Source organism: Abrus precatorius, unplaced genomic scaffold (genome assembly GCF_003935025.1).
Source record: "Abrus precatorius isolate BTA unplaced genomic scaffold, Abrus_2018 Scaffold3, whole genome shotgun sequence".
Lineage (NCBI taxonomy): Eukaryota > Viridiplantae > Streptophyta > Magnoliopsida > Fabales > Fabaceae > Abrus > Abrus precatorius.
Window position 1 is genome coordinate 32,551,124 of NW_020874373.1, and position 12,633 is coordinate 32,563,756.

Sequence of the window (12,633 nt, forward strand, 5' to 3'; positions counted from 1 at the left end):
TGTTGTTAATGAAATTGAAGCTATAAAAGTAAGGGATTTTAAAATTAAATTTAAAAATATAAAAAGATTGAAAGGGTAAATGTTACATAATCTTTTACAACAATTTTATGTCATATTATATATTACATAGGTAATGTTTCTATTACTAAATTATTAATAGAAACACAGTAAGAAAAATAAAAATGACTTTTGAGGAACTTATTTAAAAAAATTAAAAATAAAAATCAAATAAAAAATTATAAATTTTTGGGAGGTTAAAATTTTTTTTGAGTCAATTTTTATATTATGAAAAACTTTTCACCTTTATGAGAATCTTAGATTTCCACCTCTCCCATAGAAATGTTTTCTTGATAAACTTAATTAGAAAACAATTTTTAAGAATGTTAATTTCCTAAAAATATTTCTTTATTCATACCATGTATGAGAATTTAACATTCACAATTAAAATTTTGTGAGAAACTCAAAAGAATCCTCCTACCAAACGTCTATTAGGTGTCTATTTTCATTTTTTTTTCAGTAATTTTTTGTTTAAAACATATTTTTTCCTCTTTTATAACCATATTGATAATAGATATACTTTTCATGTTTTTTTAAAAATAAAAATAATAATAGCACATAAAAAGTAGCAATAAATACTCCCAATTAACATTGAATTCAATTTATGACATTGGTATGGAATTGAGGTTTACATGAAGCAGTAACTAAGGTATGAACTTTGTTTGCACTCACACTGTTGTTGGTATTTGTGTTAAGTTTTATACATGGCTAATGTGTTAATGCGTGTAATGGGTAACTTCGTTTCTTCTCAGTTAAAGAAAGAAAGACGTGAATAAGATGAAAAATCAATTTTGATCGGTTGGGTTTTCTCCATGAAATCACTCTACAAACACTCACACAACAAAGCTTACAAATAAGAAAACAATGAAAAATCCTCACCATAAAAAATGGAGCAGTTGGATACTTCAATGTTTTAGTGACGTTGGCCAAGTTTGATCATGGAAAATTGATTCAGTAAAGATGAATTTTCCATCATTAGCTCTTTGGATACTTGATACATTAGTGGGCGATAATGGGGACTTTGACTCAAACAAGCAAACGCCAACCTTGCAATCAGTGTTATCTCCTCCATAGTTGAGTTCAAAGGTTGAGGAGGCCGTTGGTCCAATATATCAACTAATAGCAAATTATTGGTCATTGATGCTGTTGATAATGACAATGAAGAAATGAGATTTCCTGGATGCTTTCCCATAAGAATTTCCAAAGAAAGAACTCCAAAACTATAAACATCACATTTTTCATTCACTTCCAAAGCCATAGCAAGCTCTGCAACGAATTAAAAATTAATCTTAAAAGGATTACTGTGCATTAAGGCTGGATTTGGTTGACAGCTTAATTAAATGCTAAAACTTACTATAATAAGCTAAAAAGAGTTAATGAGAGTTATAGGCTATTTTCATAAGCACACCCTAAATTTAATAGTGTTTTAAGTATAATAGCTTCTATTCTTAAAAAGGACATTAATATTTGCACATAAACATAACATGTTCCTACACAATGTCTAAATAGAATCCAACCCCAGGCAAGTATGCATAATTTCAATAGAAAAAAAATTTGATTAAATGAAAACTAGTGTTATCATTTTCATTTTCAAAACACAAGGGAAAGAGCCTAACCTGGAGCAACATATCCAAAGGTTCCACCAAGTGTGGTCCAAGTGTGTGAACTAGGCTTCAGAAACTTTGCCATCCCAAAGTCAGACACATGAGCTTCATATTCAGAATCCAAAAGAACATTTTTGCTTGATATGTCACAATGAACTATGGGAGGTGAGCAGTTATGATGCATATAAGATAAAGCGTTGGCCACTCCTTTAACAACATTCACTCTCTTTTTCCAATCAAACATAATTGCTTGTGTTTCATTGTTCAGTACTTGATACAAGCTACCACCTTCTAGAAACTTATAGACCAATAAACAGAATCTTGAATGTGAGCAAAATCCATAAAGTTTTATGATATTGCGGTGTCTAATTTCTGTCAAGGCTTGAATTTCACTCTTAAAAGCTTTAAAACAAGACATTTCCTCATCTGTAAAAGAATGTAGTTTCTTAACTGCAACCACCAAATCTTGCAACTCAGCTCTGTAAACACATCCTTGCCCTCCCACTGCAACCAAATATTTGTCATCAAAATCCTCTGTAGCTTCAATAATATTTTCATAAATCATTTTTCCATCATAACACCATATTGAAAACAGCTCTTCCATTTGTGGTTTAACTTGATTTTTTTTCTTTCTCCCTCTCTTGGAAAGAATACATATAAAAACTACAACCCCCAAAAATACTAGAAATAGAGTGCCCAAGATAAGAAATAATACCAATAACATGACCTTATCAGTCTTTTGACTGTGGTTGGTTGAGCATGGCACTAGCCCTGTGACATTTCCACACAAGCCTTTATTATTCTTCAAGGATTCAATTGAAGTCTTAAGAAATGCTTGATTATTTGGAAGTGGTCCTTCTAATTGGTTGTAGGATATGTCAACAGAGACCAAGCCTGACATCTCACCAAAACTAGATGGAATGATACCCGAAATATTATTGTGGGAGAGGTTCAACAATTCTAGGCTCATCAACTCTCCAACTATTGTTGGTATTGGTCCACTCAAATAATTCCCACTAAGATCAAGAACTTGAAGAGATTTCAATTGGCTAAACTCAAAGGGAATGCTGCCCTCAAGTTTATTGTTGCTCAAATTCAATTCCCACAAGCCAGGTAACCCCACAACCTCTTTTGGTATTGTGCCACTTAATTCATTTTCTGCTAGATCCAAATACTGAAGATTCCTCAACAATCCTATTTCCTCGGGAATGTTTCCTGAAAGATGATTGTTGTTAATCTTGACTTCATATAAATTTTTCAAATTCCCAAGTTCCTTTGGAACCTTTCCAGTAAAGTGATTCGACGAAAGGTGAAGCCTACTTAGCTTGGTTGCTCTAATGAGTTCTACAGGTATTTCACCAAAAAGCTTGTTTCTGGAAAATTTAATGCTGGTGAGGTTATGGCATTTCCCCCAGTTTGGAGAAATGTGACCATAAAATTTATTGTCAGTTAGATCAATATAGTCCAAATAAGGATATACACCAAAGTATTGTGTTATATTCCCTTCCAATTGGTTTCCCTCAAGCCTTAGTCTGAAAATGCTAGAGCAATTCTTCAAGCTTCTTGGTACTGGACCCGTAAAATTGTTATGACTAGCAATGAAAAATTGTAGTGACCCACCAGTGCATATTTGAGGTGGCAAGTGGCCAATGAAATTATTGTCATTGAATTCCAAATCCATGAAGTTGGTAATGTTATTCATTTCAAGTGGAATGCTACCATTAAGTTTGTTGTGGGACAATCTCAAGGTGGTGAGCCATATCAAATTTCCAATTGTGGGGGAATTGACCCAGAGAGATTGTTGCTTTGGAGATCAAGGAAATCCAAATTAATCAAATTTCCTATAGAAGGAGGAATTGATCCAGAAAAGCTATTAAAGCTCAAGTCTAACTCTCTGAGCTTTGTCAAGTTTCCAATAGTGGAGGGAATGTTTCCAAAAAGTTGGTTCTCGTCAAATGAAAGATAAGCCATATTTGCCAAGTTTTCTATAGAAGTTGGAATTGAGCCAGAAAATTTATTCATATCCAGGTAAAGACATGACAAATTAGACATGTTCCATATGCAAGGAAGGATTGGACCATATAGTAAGGTGTTGTTAGAGAGGTCAAGTTCATTTAAATTGCTCACGTTACAAATTGTTTTAGGCATGGTACCAGAAAGATAGTTATCTAACAAATAAAAAATTCTAAGCTTTGTCAGCATTCCAATTTCATGGGGAATGGAACCAACAAGGAGATTATCTCCAATATCAAGATACTTCAAGTTGGTCAAGTTCGCTATGGAATTTGATATAGCTCCACTTAGATGACAAGAGTATAGATCAAGGATACGTAAGTTGGTCAATGACCATATTTCTTTAGGGATGGAACCATTAAAAAGATTTAAAGAAAGGTCCAAAGCCTTAACTTTTGACATGTTACCAACATGTGGGGGAATGGTTGCATAGAAGTTGTTGTAAGAGATATTTAAGATCAGGAGGTTTGGAAATGAGGAGAAGTTTAGAGTGTGAAGGGTACCTTTGAGTCCATAATTTGCAATATTTATGCTGGAGATTGACATGGACTTGTCACAATGAATACCTTTCCATTTGCATTGACTAGAACCTACCCAAGATGACAAAAGAGCTTGGCTATGGTTATCAAAGCTGGCTTTCCACTTTAATAGAGCATTTGCTTGTTCTTCTTGTACCAAAGAAGCATTCATGGTAAAACTATAAACATGGGTTGAGGAGGGTAATGGAAGGACACGAGAGAATATGAAGAGAATCTGACACCAAAGAAGAATCTTAATGGACACTCCTTTTTCAAACATGGTGCAGGTTTGAAGAAAAGTTTGGAGAAAGGTGGAGTTTTTAATTAAAAAATGCAAATTAAAGATGCTTCTAAATGGTTGGTTACTGAACTAGTTCAAGCTGGGAAGTATTTATAAAGGAAATAATCTGCTAATGTTTCCAAGTTCATACTACTTCCTCTATTCGTTGTTTTTTCTTTGACATTTAAATTTTTTTAACAAGAATTAGCAAAATAATTGATATTTTAAATTTATAAAAAATATTACTTACTTTTATTGTATGTTTATCTCTATTAATTAATATTTTACTTATTTATTATCTTCTATCAAATAAATAGTAATTATTAAGAAAAATTATAAAAATTATTAATTGTTTATTGATTTTATAAAATAATAATGAAAAAATAAATGAAATGAAATCACTAAAGTATTAAAGAAAAATAAGTTCACATTACATGAGTCTTTTATTCATCAATTGACAATAAAAAAAGCCATTAATATAAAAATTAAACTTTTAACATATATTCTCTCCATTTTTCACTTTTTTTTTTCTTTCTTCACTCATTTTAACTTTTACTTTCTACACAATACATACAACCTTTTTTAATAATTTACTTTGTAAACTTATAAATAAGTTTCGTTATAAAATAAATTAATAATAAAAATTAAACCAACAGTATGTTAAATAAAATGGTAAAACAATAAGGATTATGATAAATGTTAAGAACATATTTTTCTCAATACACTTTACGAATCAGTTAAAATTTATTAAAAACTGTAAAAATTAAGTGAATTTTTTTCTCACTTTTAATTTAATATTTTTCTTTTATGTTTTTAATAATTTTTATCTAATAGCTAAAAATATATTAACAAGAGTGTATTAGATAGTATTTTTCTAACACATAGAACATTTTTAGATATTAATTCTTCATCAAGAAACTTTTCATGCATAAATATTTGATTTTAGTTTTATCATATTTTAAAATTTAATTTTCTTATAATTTTAATTTAATTTATTTTTTGTCAACTGCTTGTAAGAGTAGTGGAGTATGGACCAAAAATAAATAGAAGACCCCAGTAATGACGAGAAGGCTTCAATGGTCCATGAAACTTTTGACCATCTCTGTACCCAACGTTTAACACACACTGTGTGTATTATACTCATAATTAATTTATGTAAAAGTCAAAATTTAACTTTATCATTTAAGGTGCCTCAGCTTTTATGTAAAAAAATGTAAGAGTTATATTTTTAGAGGTGAGTTTAAGGATTTCAAAGTAGTAGCTTTGCATTAAAAAATAATATGTTTATTATATTGAAATTATTAAAAATATAATAAAATTGTATTATTTTTTAATATTTAAATTTAATATTATTTAAATAATTTTAAAAATTACATTTAAAAAAATGTATCCACATAAGAAGTATTTTATAAAAATCATGTTAAATTATATTAATTTTTTTAAAATGCATTAATAATATTTTTAATTTTTTAATCAGTACCCTTAAAATATTATTCAACAATAATGAAAATGTAATCTGTTGACAACTAAATGGTCTTGTGCATGTCATAGGCCTTTAAAGCCACTTTCCAAATAAATATTCGAGTTTGGAAGTCCACTCAAAACAACTTGCAATCTATTACTCGGAAAATTTAATGTATTGACGGATTTTAGTGCTAAAATTATCTTTTCTTTGATGACAACAAAAATAGAGATAAATTTTAATTATTTAGAGACAGTGCAAATTTCATATATTAAAAATGAAATTTTGGAAGCTTGTTTTAGACTAAGTTAAGTTATCCACAATTTTAACGAGGAACTAAAGAAAAAATGAGTTGTGCAATCATGAATAATGGATAAAAAAAAGAAAAAAAATTTGTAAAATTTTAATATAAAAGCAATTTGTGAAAACATAGATAAAAGTTCAGAAGAGAAAGAAAATAAAAAAAATTATTGTGAAATTCAAAGGAGATAGGAGAAACGAGTCCTGAAGATATAAATAAGAGGTGAAAATTTTTTTTGTTAAAGTTCAAGGCAAAGGGTAAGAGTCATTAAGAGATAGATAAGAAGAAAAAGAAGAAGGTTAAAAAAATGATAAAAAATATTGTATTTTTACTAAAAATTGAAGAAAATGAAGATTTTTTTTCCTAATGTTATTAATGTTTTTGACGAAAGAAAACTTATTTAAAATATGTTTTAAAGTTAATAAAGTAAAATAAAATAAAAAAATAAAAGATCAAATTGAAATAAAAATAAAGAGTTAAGAGATTAATCTATTAATTTAGTCTATTTTTAATAATAATGATAATAATAATAATATATTTATTTGTCATAATTACTGTATTCAAATGATATTGTATAATTTTTTTTAACCAGTGATTGCAAATTTGCAAGGTTATTATTAAACTAAAATAATAATTTAAAATACATTTTATAATTATTTTTAATTTCAAATCAATAAAAATATAATTTTAAGTTAAAAAATAAATTATAGAAATTTTAAAATAGAAATATAAATTTAAACTTAAATTAAATTAAAACTCATTCATCACTGATAGCTAGAAACTTATCCGTGCATTATATATGAATTTTTAAACTAATTTTTTTTAAATAAAAAAATATTGATGATAAATATTCTATTATATTAAATAAAAATAAATTAAATAAATTGATTTTAAAAATAATTAATTAAAATAAAATAAAAATAAATTTAAAAAGTCATGTTAGGTAATAAGGAAGAAAACTCCTTAAAATATTATTACTAAAGACATTCTTATTTAAGAATGATGATTTATATTTTATATACAAAGGTAGATTAAAAAATTATAAGATTAAATGCAAGGAATTTAATTTAAATTTTATGCTTTTCACATTACATAGTTTTCACGTTAGAAGTATTAAAACAAAAAATTATTAACATATTTTATTTTTAAATTTCTGTTTGAGGTTATTAAATAAATTTTGAACTGAATTTAATTTAAAAGTTAAATTTTTTGTTTATAGAATCTTTGAAAATTTTGAATTGAACTATAAATCAACTTCTATGTTTGAACTTCTTAAGAAACGAATAATTTTTTTTAATATTTCAGCATTTTTTTCCTTAAAATAAAGTTGGTATTATGAAAATGAATACATTATTTAGAACGAAAATATTAATTCAAATAATAATAATTAAAGTCTTCAACTTCATAGTAATTGGTTTAGATAAGGATAAGGATTGTGCCCACATTTGCAACATATATTCAAGTCAGAACAAACGCACAATAGGGCTTTGAAATTTTTTTTGTTACTTTCGAAACCTTAAATTCTGAAAGTGACAAAAAAATATGAATAATAATAAAAAATAATGCAAATGGCAATTATCTTTTATTTATTTATTTATTCAGAATACCATTAGACCATCAAACAATTATAGGGTAAACCCTTCTCACTCACTTTAAGAAATATCATTGACAAAAAAAATTAAATAAATATTGAACAGACAACAAAAGTGGAAATAAAGATATTTTACAGCTGATACTTGTTTAATTTAATGTAAAACATCAAAATAATTACAAATAAAACTCTTGATTTTTAACCATTTTCTTACCTTAAAAAGCTACTTCCAGGATCTTGTTACTATCTATGTAGAGTTCGTTTGATTTTTGAAAATATTTTTTATTTCATTTTCTGCTTAATTTGAATTACAAAATTCTTGCATTTTTATATTTTACTGCTTTTGGCACAAATGTTAAAAAAGTAGAAAACAAAATTAAAAAAAAAAAAAAGATCCTAAAACTAAACAGTTTTTAATTTCCTTGCAAACATGTCCTTCTTTTGCTTATTCAATGGCTGTGCTAAGCAAACGGTGGTTCACAAGACCAGGAGTATATAACAGTATCTGATGAAACCCGTGACTAAAACAAATTCACTATCCTAATTTTTAGGTCAATTTTGATTTTTGACGATCAAGCAATTGGGTAATTTGAGCTTCGGTTTGAGTTTTATACTAACCTATGATAATCAGAATATCTCTACTATTTCCATTTGTGGGGTTAGTATTCTGGTAAGTTAGAGTTCACATTTAAAGAACTGAAGTGCTGCTCTTCAAAATCACTTAAAGTCGATCAGATTGTTTTTCTCTTCAAAATCAATTCATTCAAATCTACAAATTCATATGACAAAACATAAGAAATCAAAGAAAAAAAATCAGCCCAAAAAGAAAAAAAAAATAAACTTCAACATTTTAGAAGAGTTCTCCTAGTCTGATCATTGGAAATTGATCTAGTGAAGGTGTTTTTCCCATCATAAACTCTCTTGATACTTGATACATTGATGGGCGAGAATGAGGATTTTGAATCAAACAAGCAAATGCCAATCTTGCAATCAAGATCACATCCCCAAAGACTGAGTTCACTTGTTGAGAAGGTCTTCGGTCTAACACATCACTTAATAGCAAATTATAAGTCATTGATGCTGTTGATGATGACAACAATGAAGAAATGAGATTTCCTGGATGCTTTCCCATAAGAATTTCCAAAGAAAGTACTCCAAAACTATAAACGTCACATTTTTCATTCACTTCTAAAGTTTGAGCAAGCTCTGCAATGAGTTAAAACCTTGAAAGGATTAATATGCATTAAATATTGTAGAGTTTAACGATAAAGCAAGTGTAACAGTTCATATTTTATAAATAGATATTGTTATTTGTACATAACTTTTTCACATTACTTTTTTTTTTTTGCACATGATTTAGTCTAATTCCTGCATTATTCCTGCATAAAAACCAATCCATAGGCATAACTCTTTAATGATAAATATTTTTTCCATCCATTGTTTCTTACACTATCCCATACACCTCACTTTTTGTAGTTAAAAAAAGCAAGAAATTCAATCTTCCTTCTTTTTAATATACGGTGCGAGAGTGTAATTAAAAGAGATGTGAAAATATGCATGTTAAATTTCAATACAAAAGAATAGCATAACCATTTTTGTTTTTAATACACAAGGGAAAGGGCCTAACCTGGAGCAACATAACCAAAGGTTCCTCCAAATGGGGTCCAACTGTGTGAACCAGGCTTCAGAAACTTTGCCATCCCAAAGTCAGAAACATGAGCTTCATATTCAGAATCTAGAAGAACATTCTTGCTTGATATGTCACAATGAACAATAGGAGGTGAGCAATCATGATGCATGTAAGATAAAGCATTGGCCACACCTTTAACAACATTCACTCTCTTTTTCCAATCAAATGCAATTGCTTGTGTCTCATTGTTCAGTGTTTGATACAAGCTACCACCTTCCAAGAACTTATAGACCAAAAAAGAGAATTGTGAATGTGAACAAAATCCGTAAAGTTTTACAATATTACGATGTTTGATTTCTGTCAAGGCTCTAATTTCACTTGTAAAAGCTTTTAAACTAGCCATTTCCTCATCTGTTGCTGAATGAAGTTTCTTCACCGCAGCAACTAGACCTGGCAACTCAACTTTGTAAACATATCCTTGCCCTCCCACTCCCACTAGATATTTGTTGTTAAAATTCTCTGTAGCTTCAATGATATTTTCATAAATTATTTTTCCATCATAACTCCATATTGAAAAGAGTTCTTCAATTTGTGGCTTAACTTGATTTTCCTTTTCTCTCCCTCTCCAAAAAAGAATATACATTAAAGCTCCCACCGCACAGAATACAAGAATTAGAGTGCCCAAGATAAGAAATATTACCAATGGCATGACCTTGATGCTCTTTTTATTGTGTTTGGTTGGACAACGTGCCAAGCCAGTGACATTACCACACAAGCCTTTGTTATTTTTCAATGATTCAAGAGGAGCCTTGAGAAAGGCTCGATTGTTTGGAAGTGGTCCTTCTAATTGGTTGTATGATATGTTGACAGAAACTAAGCTTGACATCCCATCAAAACTAGATGGAATTTCACCTGAAAAGTTATTGCATGAGAGATTCAACAATTCTAGGCTCTTCAATTCTCCAATGATTGTTGGTATTGGTCCAGTCAAATAATTCCCACTAAGATCAAGAGATTCAAGAGATTGTAATTGGCCAAACTCAGAGGCAATGCTTCCCTCAATTTTATTGTTGCTCAAATTAAATTCCAGTAAATTGGGCAGACTCTCAACTTGTTTTGGTATTTTGCCACTTAACTTATTTCCTGCTAGATCCAAGTGCTGAAGATTATACAATAAACCTATTTCTGAAGGAATGTTTCCTGAAAGATTATTGTTGCTGATCTTGAGTTCAACTAATGATTTCAAATTCCCCAGTTTCATTGGAAGCTTTCCAGTCAAGTGATTTGAGGAAAGGTGAAGTCTACCTAGTTTGTTTGCCTTAGCAACTTCTATGGGTATTTCACCAGAGAGATTATTGTTGGAAACTATAAGGCTAGTAAGGTTGAGGCATTTTCCCCAGTTTGGAGAAATGTGGCCATAAAACTTATTGCCACTTAGATCAACGTATTCCAAGTTTGGATATACTCCAAAATCTTGGGTTATATTTCCTTCCATTTGGTTTTCATCAAGCCTAAGTCTAACAATACTGGAGCAGGTCTTCAAGCTTCTGGGTACTGGACCTGTTAAACGATTGTGATCAGCAGCAAAAAACTTTAGTGACCCACCAGTGCAGATTTCATGTGGCAAATGACCAGTGAAATCATTCTCAGATAATTGCAAGTCATACAAGTTGGTTATGTTATTCATTTCCAGTGGAACACTACCATTAAGTTTGTTTGAGGACAATTCCAGCAGGGTGAGCAATATCAAATTGCCTATTGTGGAAGGAATAGATCCAGACAGATTGTTTCCTTGGAGATTAAGGGAATCCAAATTAACCAAATTTCCTATAGATAGTGGTATTGGTCCAGAAAAAATATTAAAGCACAAGTATAATGTGGTGAGCTTTGTCAAGTTTCCAATGGTGGAAGGAATGGATCCAGAAAGGTAGTTGTGATCAAGTGCAAGTTGATCCAAATTGGCCAAGTTTTCAATGGAAGCAGGAATTGATCCAAAAAGTTCATTTCCATCAAGGTAGAGAAAGGACAAGTTAGACATGTTCCATATGGAGGGTGGAATAGGCCCAGACAGGTAGGTGTTTTCAGAGAGGTAAAGTTGGTTTAAATTTCTCATGTTACTTATTGTTTCAGGTATAGTACCTGAGAGATAGTTTTGTGACAAATCAATAAGTTGGATGTTTACCAACATTCCAATTTCTTTGGGGATGGAACCAAAAAGGTAATTCTGTGCAATACCAAGATACTCCAGTTTACTCAACTTTCCTATCTCTGGAGGAATGCTTCCAGAAAGGTTGTTGCCTCCTAAATCTAAAAATGATAAGTTGGTCAAGTTAACTATAGAATTTGGGATTGCTCCAGATAGATAGCATATGGATAGGTCAAGCTTACTTAAACTCCTCAAAGTCCACATTTCTTTTGGGATGAAACCATCAAAGGAATTTGAATAAAAGTCCAAAGCATTAATCTTGGACATGTTACCAATTTGTGAGGGAATGGTTCCATAAAATTTGTTGTTGGAGATATTTAGGCTGAGTAGGTTGGGGAATGAGGAGAAGCTGAGAGAGTAAAGTGTACCTTTAAGCCCATAATTTGCAACATTTATGCTAGAGATTGACTTGGACTTGTCACATTGAATTCCTTTCCATATGCATGGACTAGTACCTTCCCAAGATGACAAGAGAGCTTGGCTATAGTTATCAAGGCTGGCCTTCCATTTTAATAAAGCAATCACTTCACTGTCTTCTACAAAAGAATCATTCATTGTAAAACCAGCAACGTGGGGTGAAGAGTGTATACGGACACAGAGGGATATGAAGAGAATCACATAGGCAAGGAGGAACCATGATGACTCTCCCTTTTCAAACATGGGCACTTTGGTGTGGATGTTGATTAAAGAAGATTTTTCAATCAAGAATAAGATCTGAAGATGCATGCTAATGGCTGGTCTATGGGATAAGTTAGAAATGGTAGACATTTGTAGTGATAATCATTGACTGAGTCATGGCTTTTGTTTCCAAATTCACTTACTGTGAAGAACATGGTGAAATTGCATCAATGTATCCATATATTTTACCCATTTTTAATATTTAAAAACATTTTAAAAATGTCTTACCATTTGATTTGTTTTGACATGTTAACTTAATTCATACAAGACATTTTAAAATAAATATAAAATAT

The 12,633-nt window shown here is 30.1% G+C and overlaps 1 pseudogene; it reads right to left on the reverse strand.

Annotated features, from left to right (window-relative positions):
- Positions 1-970: 970 nt before the first annotated feature.
- On the reverse strand, positions 971-12,384 carry LOC113862504 (annotated as a pseudogene).
- Positions 12,385-12,633: the final 249 nt, after the last annotated feature.